We start from the raw sequence: 14,610 nt of genomic DNA, 5'->3' as shown, positions 1-14,610 counted from the left end.
CTTCCTGTTGGAAAAATAAAATCAAGTACTTAACTTACGGTGGAATTGTGAGGACTAAGTAAATTAATAAAGCAATTAAAACACGGTGAACTTTGGATGTCTTAGCTGTTATTCAGTAGTCACGTAACTGTTAACTGGCACTACTAAGAGAAAAGCAGAGAAAGGAGTGGTGTGTGTATGACTGTGTGTGCATGCCTTTTAAGATAGAGTGAGCAAAGAAAATGGATCAAGTATTAATGAGAACTGAAGGAAACGAGGAAAGTACCAATGAATAAATCTGCCGGAAACCTTTTCATGCAGAAGACAGCAAGGAAGGGACTTGAAGCAGGTGCAAGGAATGTGTCTATTTTGGACATTCCATATAAGTGAAAGCATAACAATATGTGGCCTGTGTCTTGTTTCATTTAGCATGTTTTCCGTTTCAAGGTTGTAGCATGTATTAATCCTTCATTCCTTTTTATTGCTTAATAATATTCATTGTTATGCATATACCATATTTTGTTTATCCATTCTTCAGTGGGAGTGCATTTAGGTTGCTTCCATTTTTTAGCTACTATGAACAATGTTTTTAGCAACATCCATGCACAAGATTTTGCAGGAACATGTGTTTATATTTCTTTTTCCTGGGAGTAGAATTGCTAGGTTATAGGGTAACTTTATGTTAATTTTTTTGAGGAGCTATTTTCCAAAAAGGCAGCAGCTTTATTTTTAATAGTCCCAAATAAGAAACAACCCAAAGTTAATCAACAGGTGAATGGATGGACTTTTCTGGCAGTCCAGTGGTTAGGATTCAGCACTTAAACTGCCATGGCTTGAGTTCAACCCCTGGTGGGGGAACTGAGATCCCACAGGTAGCATAGCATGGCCAAAAAGACCTCCAAAACACAGGTGAGTGTATAAACAAGTTGTTGTATATTCATGGAATACTGCTCTGCAGTAAAAAATGATGAAATATCAATACATGCAACAATACAGATGAATCAAAATAATTTGTTGTGTGAAAGAAGCCAGACATACTGTATGATTCCATTTACATAACCTCTAGAAAATGCAAACTAAAGTAGCAGCACTGTAGATTGTTGTTGCCTAAATTAGGAGAACTAATACTTAAAAATAGTATCTCAGATCGAATTGGTTTTTAAATGCATCAAAAAATTTAGCTTTATTTTGTTAAACAAAAATGTTATGTGGGCTTTTTTCCCCCCTTTTTAAGGGAGACAAGTCTCTTTAACTTAGACAAGTGGTACAAGAAATAGTGTCTATTTTTCTATAAAAGGCATGTTTCATATATTCCAAAGTTTCAGATAATAAAGTTTAGCGCCAACTGAAGAAATTTAGAGCCAGCTGAAATTTGAGCAGACCAATTTCAGCTTGATCCTATGCCCAAAACTAAAACAGGTCAACTAGTGTGTTAAAGGCAATAAAATGAGTTGTCATTTATGCTGCCACAATAACAACCTATTATTATTGTGTCACATTCTTTAATAGAGTTTCTTGAAAGTATACCTCGAAATTTTCAAAAAGTGAATTGAACAGATCTCCTATCTTCTAAAAAGGAATATTATCTAGCTGATTTTTTTATCTGAAAAATACAACCAAATATTTATAGTTTTTCTTTGTTTCTTAATTTGTCTGCTTTTGCTCTAGTAATATCTCCTTGTTTTTTCTAATTAAAAATTCTGGAAAATCTAGGTTTAACTATATTTTTAATTATCTTATTTGAAAGGACCATATTAATATATTCACATGAAATTTTATCATTGGAACAAAATTACGTATTTTGTAAGAAGAATGCTTTGTGTGATATTGATACCCAAAATTTGTCTTCAAGTTTGTATCAAGTATCTCAAAACTATGGAATGATTCATCTGATAAATAAAAGTATATTTTTATGCTAAAATAGTTGATTGTAGTTGATTATCTAAATAGTAATGCTATATTTTAAAGGATAACTTATTTGAAATGAGCACTATATATAATAATTAATCATCATTCTTATACTGAATCAATATTCTCTGAACACTGAGAAGGTGGAAATGTTCTCATTATTCCATTCCTTCACTTATGGAAGTGGCTGATACAAAGAAAGTGTAATAAATATGTGTTCTATTAGTGAATGATATCATAAAAGTTAACTAAATTAGCATATAATGAATCTCTGGTCTTTTCTTTAAATTTTAATTTTATATGAAAAACAGATGACTACAGCATTCTAGAAAGAGATGGAAAAGAGTGAGGGAAAATGGTGTGACAGAGACTGCTATTTGTCAGCCTGGTATCCATTCTCTTATTCGTTAGTTGCAAATCCTCCCTGTAATGTAGGTGTGGCAATGCATCCTTTCTTGCAACTAAATTTATCAGCCTTATGGCTGGGATAGCCAATGAGATGTAAACAAAAATTTGGGGAGGAGCTTCTGGAAAAATGCTATAAAGGGAGCAGACAGTCTGGAAGCTGACTCTTCTGTCCTTGGCCTTTTCTGCTTCTTGCAGCCTAAAAACACATGTACTTGATGGGGGGAGTTTGAGTAACCAAACTAAAACCAAGATGTGAACTTAAAGGTAGAAGCTGTGATAATAGACAGGAAAGCTGGAAAAGCCTTGTCTTGAAAGTGAAAGTGTGTGTTGGTCAGTCATCTCTGACTCTGCAACACCATGGACTGTAGCCCTCCAGGCTCCTCTGTCCATAGGAGTCTCCAGGAAGAATACTGGAGTGGGTTGCCCTTCCCTTCTCTAGGGGATCATCCTGACAGGGATCAAACCCGAGTCTCCTGCATGGCAGGCAGAGTCTTTACAAGTCTAGATGAGCCATCTAGACTTGTCTTACATAAGAGAAAAATAATCCATCTTGTTTAATCTACCATTATATTGGATTTCTCTCATATTCAACTAAGTCTAATCCTGATTGACACAGAGAAAAAAGTTTGAAATCTAAAGTTATGCTGCTGCTGCTGCTAAGTCACTTTAGTCGTGTCCGACTCTATGCGAATTTAAAATAAAATAAAAAGTTTATTTAAGTGTAGGTTAGCACATTTTTTGTAATGTGTATTTATGGTGGGAATCTCTCTTAGGGCTATTGTGGTATAGCACTGAATTTACAAACCAACTATCATCTTAAGATCTCGGAGATTTATAACTAATAATTAAATTTTATGCTAGTGATGCAACATGTGATTAGAGTGACTTTGTAGGTGAAACAACTAATGTTTAAGCCAGTTAACTGGCTGCTTACTGAAATGTATTGTATCTGAGCTGTAGATTCAGCAGTGGAACTAATACAGTCCCAGAGACCATTAGAAAACATTAATCTTCTCAATTAACTTTCCCAAATTCATAAGGACAACTTCTTCATTTCACATGACATAGTCAATAACTGAAGCATTCATAAGTCTGTTTAAGCCAAAGAAGACACATTCGTGATTTATGTTTTTAAAATAATTTCAGAAAGACATGTTTATACTAGAGGGAAAATCTTAACACAGTCATCAAGAGGCATATCATCCGCAAACCATGAGAATGCAAGGGTAGTTTTATGAGCTGATAATTTTTACATTTTTGGAAAAAATTATTTTTAGCTTCTATATAAGCCACACTAACCACAATCCTGTGAGGTATTATTTTTAAAGTTTTATTGAACAGAGGCTCGGAGGAGTTAGGCAGCTTTGCCAGCATGAGACATAGAGCATCAGTCAATATGGATTTCTATTCAAGTCTGTCTCACTTGAAAGTTGTTGCTCTTGCCTCTTTTTTTGTGGATTCGTGATGATTTTATTTCCAAAATAGAATGTAAGAGGTCTTCACCTGGTATGGAATATGTACTTTCAAAATAAACATTTGTATTGAAGTGTAACATGTTCAGAAAAATGTGCCAATCATAGCTGGATACTTTGCTGAATTATCACAGTGAGCATACACATGCAACCATTATCCAGGTCAGATAAAGAGCATTCATGAGCCATTGGGGAAATGCAAATTGAAACCAAAATAAGATATGCTTTCAGATCCATAGAATAGCTACGATAAAAAAGACGGACAATAACAAGTGCTGATGAGGATGTGGAGAATTTGGAACCCTCATACACTGATGATGAGAATGTAAAATGGTACAGCCACTCTGGGAAAGTCTGGCAATTTCTTAAAAGGCTAAACATAGAGTGATCATATGATGCAGAATTTCCTCTCCTAGGCATATATCCAAGAGAATTGAAAATGTATGTCCATGCAAAAACATATACACAAATGTTCATAGCAGCATTATTCATAATAGCCAAAAATGTTCATAATAAGCAAATATCTATCAGTTGATGAATGGAAAAACAAAATACGGTATATTTATACAATGGTATATCATGTGGCAATAAAAAGGAATGATACCACATGAAAGAAACTTGAAAATATTATGCTAAGTGAAAGAGGCCAGAAACAACACATGTTATATGATTCCATTGGTGGTGTGTGTGTGTGTGTTGCGGGAGCAGGAAGAATGAAAAGGAAGAATGAAGAATGGTAACTAAAGGGTAAGAGGTTTGTTATGGAGTGAGATGAAAATGTTCCCAAATTGATTTAGGTACTGGTTGCACAACTCTGTGAATATAATAAAAACCATAGAATTATAGGTTTTAAATGGGTGAAGTGTGTGGTATGGGAATTATGTCAACAGAGCTGTTTTGTTTTTTTAAAAAATAATGTACAGAAGAGGCAGATGGGGAAAGAAATAGCATCTTCATTATGGATAGAGATAGATAATATGCTTTGGTACAGTGGTTTTAAAGACAAAGAAATAGAACTTGAATCACTTCAAGTATATCAATCTATGTGAGTGCTTGAAGTTTTTATCTGTGTTCAATACATAAAACAGTGAAACACAGAGAAAACTGAAAGATGTAATATTTTGTATGGTAAGTGTGAATTTTACTTCATACATAATATATGTTCCTGAATTTGAATGATATCTTTAAAATCAGAATTTATTCTTTTTAGATTGTTAATTATTTAAAAACTTATATACATATGTATGTGTGTATATAGGTATATATATTTGTGTATATAGGTATATACATGTTCATAAAATTTAACTAAAAAATGATTTCACTGTCTACATTTTTTATGGTCCCAGTTATATAGTTTTATTTCATAACTATCATTGAAAATGATTTTGTCATGTAGTTGAGTAGGTGTTTAAAAATAAACATGCTAGGGACACTTCTGCACATGTCATAAATGTATCGCTCAATAAATCTTCACATACAAAAATACCAGAACCAAATTAAGAGAGAATAAAATGAGAACCTCAAAATACCCTATTGTGTGCCCCTCCAATCACAACGTTCCTAACAATCACAACACAATAGTGGTAAATACTATTCAGATTTCAAATAGCGTGGATTAGTTTTGCCTCTTTGTGTTAATTATAAATAGAATCACATAATATGAACTCTTTGGTTTCTGACTTCTTTTGCTCAACTATGTTTGTGAGACGTATCCATTTGCTGCATGTAGCGGTAAATGGTTCCTTCTCACTGTACACAGTATTCCATAGTGTAAATGTATTACCCTATATTATCCTTTCTATTGTGAATAGGCATTTGGGATGTTTTCATCTCTTGTAAGATTCATAGTGCTCCTGTAAATATCCTATTATATGTCTTTTGGGGAACATACCTTTCAGTTAGGTGTGTGTCTAGGGATGAGGTTGTTGGAACACAAGGTATACATATGTTTGCCAAATAATTTCTAGAGTGGCTTTACTATGTTAAACATCTTTTTAATAAATGTATTTTCTGCTTTATCATCCAGAATCTGCTTCTGTTCTTTGTAATCAAGAACCTTCTTAATATAACCACTATTTAAATACTGGGAGCTTTTACAGTAAAATATAGATGAAAAATTTATCCCACTGCTGGGCATACAAACCGAGGAAACCAGAATTGAAAGAGACACGTGTGCCCCAATGTTCATCGCAGCACTGTTCATAATAGCCAGGACATGGAAGCAACCTAGATGTCCATCAGCAGACGAATGGATAAGAAAGCTGTGGTACATATACACTATGGAGTATTACTCAGCTATTAAAAAGAATACATTTGAATCGTTCTAATGAGGTGGATGAAACTGGAACTGATTATACAGAGTGAAGTAAGCCAGAAAGAAAAACACCAATACAGTATACTAACACATATATATGGAATTTAGAAAGATGGTAATGATAACCCTATATGCGAGACAGCAAAAGAGACACAGATGTAAAGAACAGACTTTTGGACTCTGGGAGAGGGAGAGGGTGGGATGATTTGGGAGAATGGCATTGAAACATGTATACTATCATGTAAGAAACGAATCGCTAGTCTAGGTTCGATACAGGATACAGGATGCTTGGGGCTGGTGCACTGGGATGACCCAGAGAGATGATATGGGGAGGGTGGTGGGAGGGGGGTTCAGGGTTGGGAACTCATGTACACCTGTGGTGGATTCATGTCAATGTATAGCAAAACCAATACAGTATTGTAAAGTAAAAAAATAAAATTTAAAAAATAAATAAAAGTCTTTGTAAAAGCAAATCTGATTGTCGTCCCCTATTTAAAACTTTGAATGGTTCCCCATTGCCTATAATTGAAGTCCTCAAACTTATAAATCACCTAGAGAGCGTTGCAGACTGTTGATCTTTCTGAGCTCACTCACCATTCTTCTTTCGATTCTGAATTCATTCCTGCCCAGGGATCTGCAACTTTTTCTTTTTCTTTTTTTTTTCTGCAACACACAGCCTGCTGGATCTTGGTTCACCGACCGGGGAAGGTCCCCAGATCCTGACAGAGTAAAAGGTCCTAACCACAGGATCACCAAGGAATTTTAATGAGGACCTTCTAAAGCAGTCTGAGACAAGTGCTCTTTAAATCACAATGGCTGATTGGATTAAATCCCAACCCTTACACACACACACACACACACACACACACACAGAGCATGCCCACATGCATACCCCAGGTCCAGTCAGGTTGAGCTAGTTGTACTTTCTTACTCACCAGCCTGTTTCATAGCCTCAAGCCTGTGCTTGTGCTTCTCGCTTTACCTTGAAAGTTCACTGTCCACTGGTGACCACACACTAACTTTCAAGACTCTGATCAAGCATCACGTCTCCTGAGAAACCTCATGTGGTATGCACACTTCCCTCTTTCCGTCTCCGGGGAGGAATGAATCACTCCCTTCTTTGTCTGCCTTTTGTCTCCTGTGAGTACATCTATATTCGATCCCTGCAACATTACACTGTATTCATATGTCTGTCTATCCCAATAGTCTGTGAGCCTCAACAGTCATTGCCCTGGGTTCCTAACTAGTCTTTGGAGCCTAGCGCAGTGCTTGATACTCATCAGATGACTTAACAACATTGAGCTGCTCAAAGAATAAAAATAATAGTCTCTTGAAATGAAGCCAAGTACCACAATCCATCTCTAACTAGATATATCTGTAGCTATGAAAGTTCTTTTCAAACTATAAAAGGACAAAATAAAGAGCTTAATGAAGGGAAACATATCAAATTTCTGCTGATCCAGAAGCTCCATGAATGAGCAGGATTAATATTTCAAGACAGATTCTCTAGGATTTTCTTCTAAAGTCTCAGGAGATCAAGGTCTAATGCCCTGACTCCAGACTGTTTTCCTCTCTAAACTATTAACATCAGAATTAATTATTTCTGGTAGTTTTTCATGACAGGGAAAGGGTGTTCTGAAGCATAGTGGTTTGAGAGGTAAAAACAACCCAATTACAGCCATGCTCCTTTATACTCAGGAGCTCCATTTCCATCTTCTGTATGGATATAAACAGATTTTACTTCTCTGGCCTTATATTCCATCCCTATATATATACCCTAAGATTAAGCTATAAAAATTCCTTGTAATTTCTCAGATGCAAAGATTCTCCCCACCTCTGTCTGAACTCAGTGAACTTGTGCACGGCTGTCAAGGCTCTCTTTACATATTGCCCTCTGGATGAAGACTAAGCCTTTCCTGTCTGCTGTTTCCATCTACACTCAGCCGGCCCCGCCTCACTGGCTGCTCCTTATCTGTGCTCTCATCTCCGCCAGCACAGACCGCTATCTGCGCAAGCGGCATGCTGCTCCCATCACCGCGCTTTAGTTCCCGCCCCCCCTCCTCTAGACCGGAGGGACTGTATCTCACCTCTGCAGTCTCAGTGCCAGAATCGCATTTGCTTAATTAATGCTTTCTGAATTTCCTGTGCATTGATTATGTATCAGACTCCATTCTGGGCTGAGACACAGCAGTGAACCAAACCAGCAAAGGTCCATGCCCTTGGGGGGCTTACATTCCGTCAGAGAGAGACAGGTGGGAAGAGTTAATAAATAAGCAAATCATATATTATGTCGGAAGGTAATAAGTTCCACAGAAAAAAAGAGAAAAATATTGATCAGGGTAAGAGGGAGCAACTGGCAGGGGCTGGTTGGTAAAGGAGTGGCCAGCTCTCCCAGCAGTGTAAAGTGGAGGTATTAGTTGCTCAGTCGTGTCCGACTCTTTGTGACCCCATGGACTGTAACCCACCAGTCTCCTCTGTCCATGGAATTCTCCTGGCAAGAACCCTGGAGTGGGTAGCCGGTCCCTTCTCCAAGGGACCTTCCAAACCCAGGGATCGAACCCAGATCTCCTGCACTGCAGGCCAGTTCTTACTGTCTAAGCCACCAGGGAAGCCCCCAACCCAGCAGAGGGGAATCTAGGAGCAAGAATGTAAAGGTTTCATTCGACCTACATATAGGGGACTGAACGGGAATTTCTCAGGCTGGAAGGTGGTAATGAGAGGTTTAAACCCCAAAGGGCAGTCCAGGCAGAGGAACCCGTGTGTCCAAAGGCACACGGCCTTGAGAATTGCTGATGTGATGGCGGAAGTTCAGCGTGGCTGGGGGAGGGTGCAATGCTGGGCTGAAGCAGTGGAAGATGAAGTTGGTGAGGAGCATGGGGCCAGGATGTGAAGGGACTTGCATGCCCTGCTAAGGAGTTTGCACTTTACCCTGTAGACAGCCGGAGTCCTGTTGATGATTTTATGCAGGGGAATGTCATGTTTATATTTATTTTTAGGAAGATAATTCTGGCAGATGGACCAGAGTGGTGAGAGACTGGGCAAGTCACTTAACCTTTCCCTTCCTCTATGTTACCATCTATCAAGTGAGACGAGGCATATCTGTTCTACTTACCTCACAGGATTCTGGTGAGAAATAAATGAGATAAGAGATGTAAAAACGCTTTGAAAAGTAGATGGTACTGTAAAAATGCAAGCTGGTGCTATTGTTATTTCAGCTGTGCTGTGTTTGGGAATGTGGTTTCAGAGAGTCCCAAAGAATCAACGAGCGAAGCAGAGGGACGACCCCATTTCTGAGTTCCTGAAATAAAATCCAATAATACTTTAATTTATTAAATGCCTATTTTGGCTCTCTGCTGTACAAAGAGCTAAGGGGGTTTTATAGAAAATAAACTAAACCAACCCTGGGGAGTTTATAGTCTAACTGGAGAGTGTTGGTACCTCTAGGAAATGAGAACAAGTATGTGAAAATATGATCCAATGCAAAAGGAAAATGCTGGAGGAGGGCAGAGATGGAAGGAGTCAAGAGAGACTTCCTCTGAGAAAAGAAAGTCATGAATTTACTCTAATGAAGATGGTGATTTGATAAATAACAAAATCGCCGTTAGTCCCCTCTCTCTTATGAGGCAGAATGGTCAGAAAAACTAGGGGAATGTTCCACCAGGTAGAAAATTGCATTTCATAATCGGTTGCATCTTTCTAAAAGCAATGCAAACAAATTATGACATTTTCAAAATTATGAGTTACTTGGTAACAAACACAAATAAGCCTCATTATGGAAATATCTTGGGTCCATCTTCCTAGTGGTTTTCCATTCTCAGGTATGTTTGGGATAAAAACAGATTCTTGGCATACGAAATTGTTTCTCTAGGCTCCTTCGCGAATGTAAATCTCCTCCTTTGAATTATACCTTTCTATCTCCTGCTAGCACATGCTGTTCACAAATATATTACACTGACAATTTTATGTCCATCTGTATTTTCTTTTATAGACATGATAAGGTGTGTAGTTTTGTAAGAGGCAGAATCCATGATGTTTTGAGGATATTGATAAAGAATGATGTAAGAATTGAGCTTAATAAGAGATATATTAACTTCTCTGAATTGGTTAATTATCCTTTTACTCAAGGGTTTTGGTTAGGAATTATACCTTTAAGATACTACTTTGATAAAGCAAGCATTCAACTGAAATGGAGTTCTTCTTATGTGAGTTTTTGGTGCATACTTAGAATGTGCTATAGATAGTTCCAAGTATGTGCTTAGCATGTGGTCATTACCTTATTAAACCAATAACCTGACAAAGGAGACAAGATTTACACACAAGAAGCAGTTGGTAAAAATACACTGTAGTATGTGCATGGATACTAAGTCGCTTCAGTTGTGTCCAGCTCTTTGTGACCCTATGAACCATAGCGTACCAGGCTCCTCTGTCCATGGGATCCTCCAAGTAAGAATACTGGAGTGGACTGCCTCCAAGGAATCTTCCCAACTCAGGGATTGAACCCACGTTTCTTACATTTTTTATGCATTGGCAGGTGGGTTCTTTACCACTAGTGCCACCTGGGAAGCCCACATTATAGTATAAATTGTACTAAATTATGAGGCGTAAGCTAAAAGAGCTATGGAAGTGAATTAGTTTAGTTACAATTTTTTTTCTTTAGTTACAATTTTTTAATTTCAGTGTTGATCTATCAATGAATGCAACTTATAGTGAATATAAAATGTGACTATTTCCCTTGCCAAGAGTCTGCTAAAATGGAAAGATTATGGCTTTAGCATCCAGTTGATCTGGGTCCTAATCTAGGCTCTGATTTCTTTGAGCTGTATGGTGTGTGGCAAATTATTTAACCTCACCAATGAAATGCAGCTATTAATAGTAACAATCATGACTTTTGTAGATAGATAATGGCAATTCCTAGAAGGAAGTGCAGGATATCAGCATCTTTGTATTTAGCTTTGCCTCTTACCAGCTACCCCCCAAGGCAGCCATTGTTAGGTATTTTCCTGAGAGCTCTCCAAAACTAGGAAAAGGCAGCTACTTTCCTTGAAATTTAGGATAATTGCCCTTAGGCACTGAGAGTATGTAGTGAAAGTATGGTTTGATAGGTGGGGTAGGATGAATTATGAAGATGCCTGAAAGTCAGGCAGAGTTATTAAGGCTCCAGGGGAAGAATAATAGGAGTTTACTGGTCGGTATCAAGCAGGGAGGTGTCAGGATAAAAGTGATGGAACATGGAGAAAGTGGGGAAGTGAGCATGGAAAGAAAATTAGATATGAGATATTTTAAAATACCATTTTGTCCTCTTATTCTAAATGTAATATGTGCATTGAGCGAAGTTATAGCCCACCAGGCTCCTCTGTCCGTGAGATTTTCTGGGCAAGAATACTGGAGTGGGTTGCCATTTCCTTCTCCAGGGGATTTTCCTGACTCAGGGGTCGAATCCTTGTCTCTTGCCTCTCTTGTATTAGCAGGCAGATTCTTTACCACTAGCAGCACCTAGGAAGCCTCACAGCAGGTCAGGAAGTACCCAAAATATAAAGAAGGAAATAATTACCAAAAGTCCTTCACCCTGAGATACTTGTTGCTTATGTTTTGTCATATTTCTTCTGAGTCTCTACAGTCATTACCCCTAATAGATATTTGGGGAGAATATTGAATAAAGATGATGTAAAGCTTATATGTCATGCTTCTGGGATGCCTTCTTGGATTTTCATGCAGGATTTATTCTTTGTGCTTATAATATTTTATGCATATGTAGCAGGAGCCCCCAAATAACTTTAAACCAAATGAAATTAATGTAACTAATGTCAGTTATTTTAGAAGTGACTTTAGAATTCTTCTTTAAGGGAGGATGGCTCTTTTATTTGTAACAAAAGCAACTTATAATGTGCCTTTTGAGTTATTTAAAAAAAAAAGCAAATCCTGCTTTGGGATAGAGCAGTTCAGGATTAGTTGCTAAATTGTTTTTTTCATAGCAGCATAAAAGACAGTTTGGCTACAATCAAGGAGTGTTTCTGTAAAAGTTATTATTTAAACAGGGCTTTTGCTTTCAGGGACAAGGGAGAGATTTGCGGATGCTTGACTTGGGTGAAGCCTGAGGACAAGCCATTGAGAACTTCTGTCTTAAGGTTTATGAGCTGACTCTTGTAAGCCAACAGTAGTAGGCTGAGGCCTGAGCAAAGAGATGTCCTGTAAGTGACTTCCTGAAAAGGAGTGTCATTAATGAACTCTAGGTTCTAGCGATGCTTTAGTAAACACTAGAGTATTCATCAGAAGTGACTTGAAGAATTAAAGGAAGCAACTATAACAGCTAGAAGTGTCATAGACTTATGGGAACATAGCAGCCTGAAGAAATGAGTAAGACCCTTAAGACACTTGCATGGATAAGATCCTTAATACATCAGGTACATACTATCCTGAGACCTCCACAGATATTAATTCCTTTAATTCCAGCAACAACCTTATTATTCTCAGTTTATAGATGAGGAAACAGAGGCACAGAGAAGTTAAACACCTCAAAGATATCAAAGATATCTGGGAATTAGTGGAGACTCAAGTCTGCTCTTAAGCACTGAATGCTAGTCTGTTGGAAAGGGATCATACCATCTGTAGACTCACAGGATGGTAGTGCAGGCAATGTCCATGGAGAATCAGAGGGAGAGGGAACATACAAAAACTGGAGAACTTAGGAACTTCCATCAGAGAATTTGCTAGATATTTTCATTCATGCACCTCTCCTGTCCACCAGGCTGATTTCCTTGTGGACGAGATTGTGTTGTGTTTCCTCTGTATCCTCAGTGCCAAGCACAGTGCCTGGCACATAGGCGTGCAGCAACACTCAGAAATATTTACTTCAAAGAGCACACGGGACGCATCAATAATAACTCCGAAGTATTGAGTCTTGTTAGCTAAGACAAGGATGTTGCTACTGAGAGAGAGCTAATTCTTTACTTGAAAGATCCTTACAGCCTAGTAGGGCTTCCCTGGTGGCTCAGACAGTAAAAGCGTCTGCCTGCAATGCTGGAGACCCAGGTTTGATCCCTGGGTCAGGAAGATCCCCTGGAGGAGGGCATGGCAACCCACTCCAGTATTCTTGCCTGGAGAATCCCATGGACAGAGGAACTTGGTGGGTTATGGTCCATAGGGTCACAGTCAGACATGACTGAAGCGACTTTGTATATACATAGCTTTTCTTCCTAGAAAAGTCTACATTAGGAGATGGGCTGAATTTCACTTGTAATTTTCTCTCCAATGCCAGGGTACAATAGGACAGGAACCAGTCTGAGATTTACTGCCTCAAATATTATCAAGATATTTGAGAACAGTTAATAAGAGCAATCTATGAACTTAGTAGGATTTATAGCATGTTTAAGTCTTCTGTCTAGCCCTAATATATAACAAAACACAGTGGGACATTCAAGTAAAATTCATGTAGAATACAAGGTGCACAAAATAGCTAGCCAGTGCCCCAGTGCCTGAACTTGAAACTTCTGTTCCTTACTAACAAGTCCATGGGGAATTTTAGACTACTAATATACTGCAGCTAAAGACCTTTCACTGCGTTTAGCTTAAAATAAAACACCCTGAATAATCTGTGTTTAGCAGTATTGCTATTGTTGTTGTTGTTAGGTATAAGCCAAGAGCAAAAGCAAGATTTTACCTTAAAACCAAAAGACAAATATGAAAAATTCAAACATAGGCAAAAATGGAGAGAATAGTATAATGGCTTCCCATCCAGTTTCAAAAGTTAGTCGTTTGTGGCCAATCTTGTTTCATCCACTCGTCCATACTCCATTTCAGACTAATACAAAGCAAATTCTAACTATCCAAACACCACACCATTGTAGCTCTAAATGATAAAAACTCCTTTTTTAAACCTACCACACCTTAAAAATTAACCACACTTCTGTAACATCACCACCTATCTAGACAAGTTCAAGTTTCCCTGATTGTTTTGTTAGATTTTTGTACTTTGCTTGAGTAAAGGTGCAATTAGATTCTATACCTTGTGACTGATTGTTATGTCAATTAAATCTCTTTTAATTTACAGGCCCCCCTGCATGTCTTTTTTTTTTTTCCTTATGATTTTGGTTCTGAAGGGTACCTTGCTTGTGGATTTTATAAATTGGGTCTAAGCAAGTATTTTTTAGCATGTTCCGTTTTTCCCTGTATTTCCTGTGACTTGATTATTATTAAACTCTAAGGTTCTGATTAGTTTCATCTTAACAGGATGTTTTAGAAGTAGTGGTTTATAGATGTGTACTTCTATCAACAGGTATGTAAACCTGGTTATTTCATTTCTGTGATATTAGCAGCCATGGATCATCATTGCCTAGATTCATTAATTCATTAGGGGTTGCACAGTTCACTGATTCATTAGGGATTATCTTGATTTTTCTAATTCCTTCAATGTTTATCAGCTGAAATAATTCTGTAAAGAGAAAATTCCTCTGATCAACTCTTTGATTACCCTGGGATATAGTTCATATAAAAAAAAAGGGGGACAAATATTTGTTTGAGTCTTTCTCTTTA

Source organism: Budorcas taxicolor, chromosome 15 (genome assembly GCF_023091745.1).
Source record: "Budorcas taxicolor isolate Tak-1 chromosome 15, Takin1.1, whole genome shotgun sequence".
NCBI classification, from domain to species: Eukaryota; Metazoa; Chordata; class Mammalia; order Artiodactyla; family Bovidae; genus Budorcas; species Budorcas taxicolor.
This window is presented reverse-complemented; position numbering follows the sequence as displayed.